Here is a 5,712-nt window from a genome sequence, read left to right as displayed (position 1 = left end):
GGAGATGGAGACAGGAATGATGGACAAAGAGACAGACAGTTAAGGTGTTAGAGAGAGAGTAATGAGGAAGGCAGAATGTAGATAAAAGGGGTTAGAAAGCGAAATAGACATGGTAGAATAATGAAAAGCTGAGAGAAAACAGAGATAGGCGTTGCAGTATAATGGACAACAGAGAGAGAATTGTGGTTGAGAAAGAGAATAATGAGGTACAGAGAAAGAAGGTGAAAAGGTTTGAGAGATTAAAAAAACAGGCAGAGATGAATTGGAGAGAGGGAAACCTGCATGGAAAAAAAGAATTGTAAAAAAAATGATATTGAGTAATGATTGTGAGTGTTTGAATACAAACGTCAGAAAAAGACGAAAACAGGTATTGAATGGCAACAGCGAGGGAACAAAAATAGCGGCTGCGATAGTAATTGAGACTGAGAGATTGATGGGGAGAGAGAGAGAGACAGAGATAAGAATAAAATGTGAATAGAAAATCAACTCACAGATAAAGAGAGGGAGAGAACCTTCATGTGATCTGTTTGTTGATTTACGTTCTTCTGCCATCGTCAGGATCCTTGCTTCTTACAGTCATGTCTAAATACTTGCATAAAGTTTGCAGTTTCACTGACAGTTCTCGAGATTGGAGCAAGACAAAGTCGGGGAGGGCAGAAGGACATCCAACGTACAGGTCCGTCTGAAAACACAGCACCATTGTATTCACTCACCCTTCATAACATTTCTTTCGCGGGATATTGGTCTGCGATATTGGCCGTTCCGCCGTTTGTTGCCAATCCCCAATTGTACCCCTTGAGGAGAGTGGGGCTGAACTCCTTCTCAAACTGCCTCAGTCGGTGTACCACAGACAGACCAGCAATCAAATGGCAGGGAGGCAGGTACGGGATTTTGTCTGAGTGACAGCGAATGAACAATCGATATATTTCACTTACACTTCATCCGATTCATTCATGGGATTTGGAAGGCGTTGTCAGACAGCAGTTATTGCTCTCTGTACTTGGCCCCGTGAGAAAGTGGCAGTGAGCTGCTTTCTTGAAATAATGCAGCCGATGTGCTCAGTGCAGATCAGTGATTCCATCAGGGAAGGACTTCCACAATTTTAATCGAGCGGCACTGAATAAATGGTGATATACTTCAGGTCAATATGGTGAGTGTCTTGATGGGGAAAGTGCAGGGGTTAGTGCTCAAATCCATCTGCTGCCCTTGTGCTTCTCGATGGAAATGAACGTGGGTTTCGAAGATGCTAACTAAGGAATTTTAGTAAATTTTTAGAGTGCGTCTTGTAGATTGTACACATTGCTATTGAGCATTGCTGGCCGAGAGAGTGGATATGTGTAGATGTTTTGCGAATCAAGTGGGCTTTATTGTCATGGATTCAGTCAAGATTCTTTAGTTTAATTGCAGCTTCAATAATCCAGACAGGTGGGTTTGGCACTATTCACTTGTGCCTTGTCGATGATGAATCAATTTTGTGGGGAGTGGAGGTGGAGATGAGGAGCAGGACAGTAAGGAGCTGAGAAAGGCGCAGCAGGATTCCTAGACTCTGACTCGCTATTTCGCCAGTATATTGAGCTAGCTGCTCTAATTTAGTTTTTGGTTCAGTTTGAAGGAACTCAATGTAAATAGATGACGCCTGGGGGTCGGGGGGATGGGGCGAGCGAGGTGTACAATAATGATGCCTCGATTGAACATCAAGGCACAATGTTTAGATTCTCTCGTAATGTTAACCTTGAGAACTTTGAAGGTTGGCAGGGAATAAATCAGTTATGGTAACACCAATGAAGTTCAAGCAGCGACAATTACTGAAGGAGTGAGAAGGAGGCCAACTCGGAAGATTATGAGTGGGCATAAGTTGTGAAGGCATGAAAGGATAACCTGAAAGGTAATTGGGTTGATGAAAACCTCTGTATGAATGAGTGAGGGTGGGGGAGTTGAGTAGATGGGCAGTGTCAGCAGTGCGTCAGCATCACCTCCTACTTTTGACTCCAAGTAAAGACAACAAAGCTACATGTTTCCACTTTATTCCGAATCTGCAAAGCATTTGTGCACGACCTGGCTGTGTCCGTGACTGTCTGTGTGTGTGAACGTCCATGTGTGTCTGAATGTGTGTGTGTGTGTGTGTTTGGAATTCCTTAGGTGTTATTTGTTATTGTAAATGTTGATAAGTATGCCTAGCTGTCCCTGTGTGCTTGTGTTGTGTAAGTTTGCATTTGTGGCTGTTTCCGTGAACTTTCCATTTCACGTGCGTGTCTGGGGCGTGTGGTGTGTTTTTTTGTGTGTTTGTGTTTCAGTCTCTGTGTTTATCTTTCTGTGTGCATTTATGATTGTATGCATGTGTCTTTGTCTGTGTTTCTGTGTGCCTCGATGCCTGTGATTCAGTCTCTGTATCTTAGTGCATTCCTGTGTGTATCGATGATTTTGTTTTGTTGTGCACCTCTATTCAATGGGTTTTCTGTAATCGAGTCATAGAGTCCTAAAGCATGCAGACATGCCCTTTGATCCAAACGGATCCATGCCGAACCAAATGTCAATCCACGCTAACCCCATTTCCTTCAAATCAGGCCCATATACTCCTAATCCTTTTCCATCCATGTATTTGTACAAATGACTTTTAAACATTGTTAATGTATCCAATCACGTCCACTGACAGCTCATTCCATATGCAACCAATTCTATGTGTAAAAACGGTTTACCTCAGTTTCCATTTTATTATTTCCCATCTAACATTAAATTTAAGTCTTCCTTTCCTCGATTCTCAAACCCTGAGAGAAGGACTGTTTGCATTCACGCGATCCATTTATCACATGACCTATTAGACACCCACTCAGTCTCCTAAACGCGAATAAAAAAAGACGTTGCTTGTCCAAGCTCTCCCAATAACATAGACTACTGAGACCTGGCAGCATCCTTGTAAAATTTGATGCAGTCTTAACAAAATAATTACATCCTTCCTGCAGCAAGGTGACCAAAACCGAGCACAATACTCCAAGTCCATCTTCACCAATGTCCTGTAAAACAAAACTTCTCAACTTCAATAATCAATGTCCTGGATTAGTGTTGCTGGAAGAGCACAGCAGTTCAGGCAGCATCCGAGGTGCAGTAAAATCGACGTTTCGGGCAAAACTATTCCTGATGAAGGCCTTTTGCCCGAAAAGTAGATTTTACTGCTCCTCGGATGCTGCCTGAACTGCTGTGCTCTTCCAGCAACACTAATCCAGAATCTGGTTTCCAGCATCTGCAGTCATTGTTTTTACCTAGTTCAATAATCAATGCCCTGTATAATGAAGGCGAGTGTTCCAAAAGCCCTCTGTACTGCCCTGGCTACCTGTGACTCCACTTTCAGAGAACTGTGCACCTGAAATCCAAAGTCCCTCTGTGGCAATCCGCTCCTTAAAGCCCGACTATTCACCATGAAACACAGACCATGATTTGACTTTCCAAAATGCAAGATCATACACTTATCTATATTAACTATCATTTGCTATTTCTCGGCTCACTTCCCATGATATCAAAGTTCTGCTTCCATTTCTGACAATCATCTTCACCTTCCACCATATTTTTTTTTTGATTTTAGTGCCGTAGAACTTTGAACATGAAACAGTACAGGCCTTCCGTCCGTCAATGTTATGCTGACCTGTGAAACCCACCTGAAGCCCAATCAAACTCCACCATTCCAGTTTCGTCCATATGAAAACGCAATGACAATTTTAATGCCCTTAAATTTGGCGAGTCCACTACTGTTGCAGGCAGTGCATTCCACGCCCCTGCTGCTATCGGAGTAAAGAAACTATCTCGGGCATCTGTCCTATATCTGTCAACCTTTAATTTAAAGCAATGCCCCCTCGTGCTAGCCAACACCGTATGAGGAAAATTAAAGCACTCGCTGTGCACCCGATCCAACCCTCTGGTCATCTTATAAGTCTCTACCAAGTCCCCTCAATTCTGCTCACCAACGAAAACAGCCTCAAGTCCCTCAGACTTTTCTCGTGAGACCTTCCCTCCATACGAGGCAGCATCCTTGGAAATCTCATCTGAAACCGTTCCCAAGCTTCTATACCTTTCCAATAATGCAGTGACCAGAACTAACCATAATAATCCAAGTGCGGCTGCAAAGGGATTTTGTACCACTGCAGCACGACCTCATGGTTCTGAAACTCAATCCCCTACTAATAAAAGCTAACAATCCATATACCTTCTAAACAACTGCATCAACGTGTGTGTCGACTTTCACGGATCTATGTACATGGACTCCGAGATGTCGTTGCTCATTCACACTACCATAAGCTGAGAACTCTGCATTGCCGGTGGTCCTTCCGAACTTAAACACCCGACACTTTTCCGCATTAAAATGCATTTGCAACTCTCAGCCCAGCTCGGCAGCGGACCTTAGAGCTTCTTAAACCAACAACATTTTCTCCACTATCCACAAATCTACGGAAGGTAGAGCATTAGCAGTTTTAACAACCCATTCTTCTGGGCCGTAATGCAGGTCGTTTATAAAATGACAAGCTGCAGTGGACATAAAACAGATCCTTGATGTATAGCTTAGTAAGAGAACTCCAGGATGAACAATTCCCATGAACCTCCACCCTCTGTCTTCTTTCAGTCAGCCAATTTCAGATCCAGACCGCGAAATCACTCCCAATCAACAGACCTCTGTATTTTGCACAATAGCCTACGGTGGGGCACTTGATTAAATTATTTTTTTAAAGTCATATGCGCCACACTAACCGCTTTCCCCTCATGCACCTATTTTGTTGCCTTCTCAAAGAATTCAATCAGGTTTGTGAGGCACGGCCTATCTTTCACAAAGCCGTGTTGACTATCCCTATTCAGCTTATTCCTTTCCAGATGATTATGGATCCTCTCTCTTCTAACCTTTTCCAACACATTAACTAGGGAACAGGAGAATCGACGTTTCGGGCATTAGCTATTCCTGAAGAAGGGCTAATGCCCGAAACGTCGATTCTCCTGTTCCCTAGATGCTGCCTGACCTGCTGCGCTTTTCCAGCAACACATTTCCATCTCTGATCTCCAGCATCTGCAGACCTCACTTTCTCCGAAACACATTTACCACAACCGAAGTCAGGTTCCCTGGTCTCTCATTCCCAGACTAGTCTCTACTCCCCTTCTTGTACAGGGGAAAAACATTTTCTATCCTCCAATCTGCTGGCACTGTTCCTGTGGAAAATGATGACGTAAAGATTAAAGCCAATCTCCTTCCTGCCTTCCCAATGATTCCTATGATAAATCTCATCCGGCCCAAAGAGCTTATCTATTTTTACATTTGCGAGAATTGCTAACACCTCCGCCTTGTGAACCTTCATTTATCCATACTCGTAGACTCTGTAGCAGTATTTTCCTCAGTAACATCATCTTTGTCTGGTGTGAATACTGTAAAACAAATATTCATTTAGCGCTTCCCCTATCTCCTTGGAATTCACGCCGAACTTCCCAGTACTATTCTTGTTTGGCCCGAGACTGACACTCATCATTCTTTTATTCCTCGGATAATGAGAGATAGCTTTAGGTTTATCCTTGATAATATCTGCCAACGACATCTCGTGTCTCCTCCTGGTTCTGCTAAACTATTCCTTTTGTTCTTTCTTTGCTAATTTGGAAATCACAAACCTAACTGAGCATTCACATCACATTGCAACGTAAGTCTTTTTCTTCCTCTGGATAAGACAGTCATGAGCGAACTTATTA

Source organism: Chiloscyllium plagiosum, unplaced genomic scaffold (genome assembly GCF_037043375.1).
Source record: "Chiloscyllium plagiosum isolate Xiang-an unplaced genomic scaffold, Cpla_swu_hap1 HiC_scaffold_41, whole genome shotgun sequence".
Taxonomy (NCBI): domain Eukaryota; kingdom Metazoa; phylum Chordata; class Chondrichthyes; order Orectolobiformes; family Hemiscylliidae; genus Chiloscyllium; species Chiloscyllium plagiosum.
Note: the sequence above shows the minus strand (reverse complement) of the source record.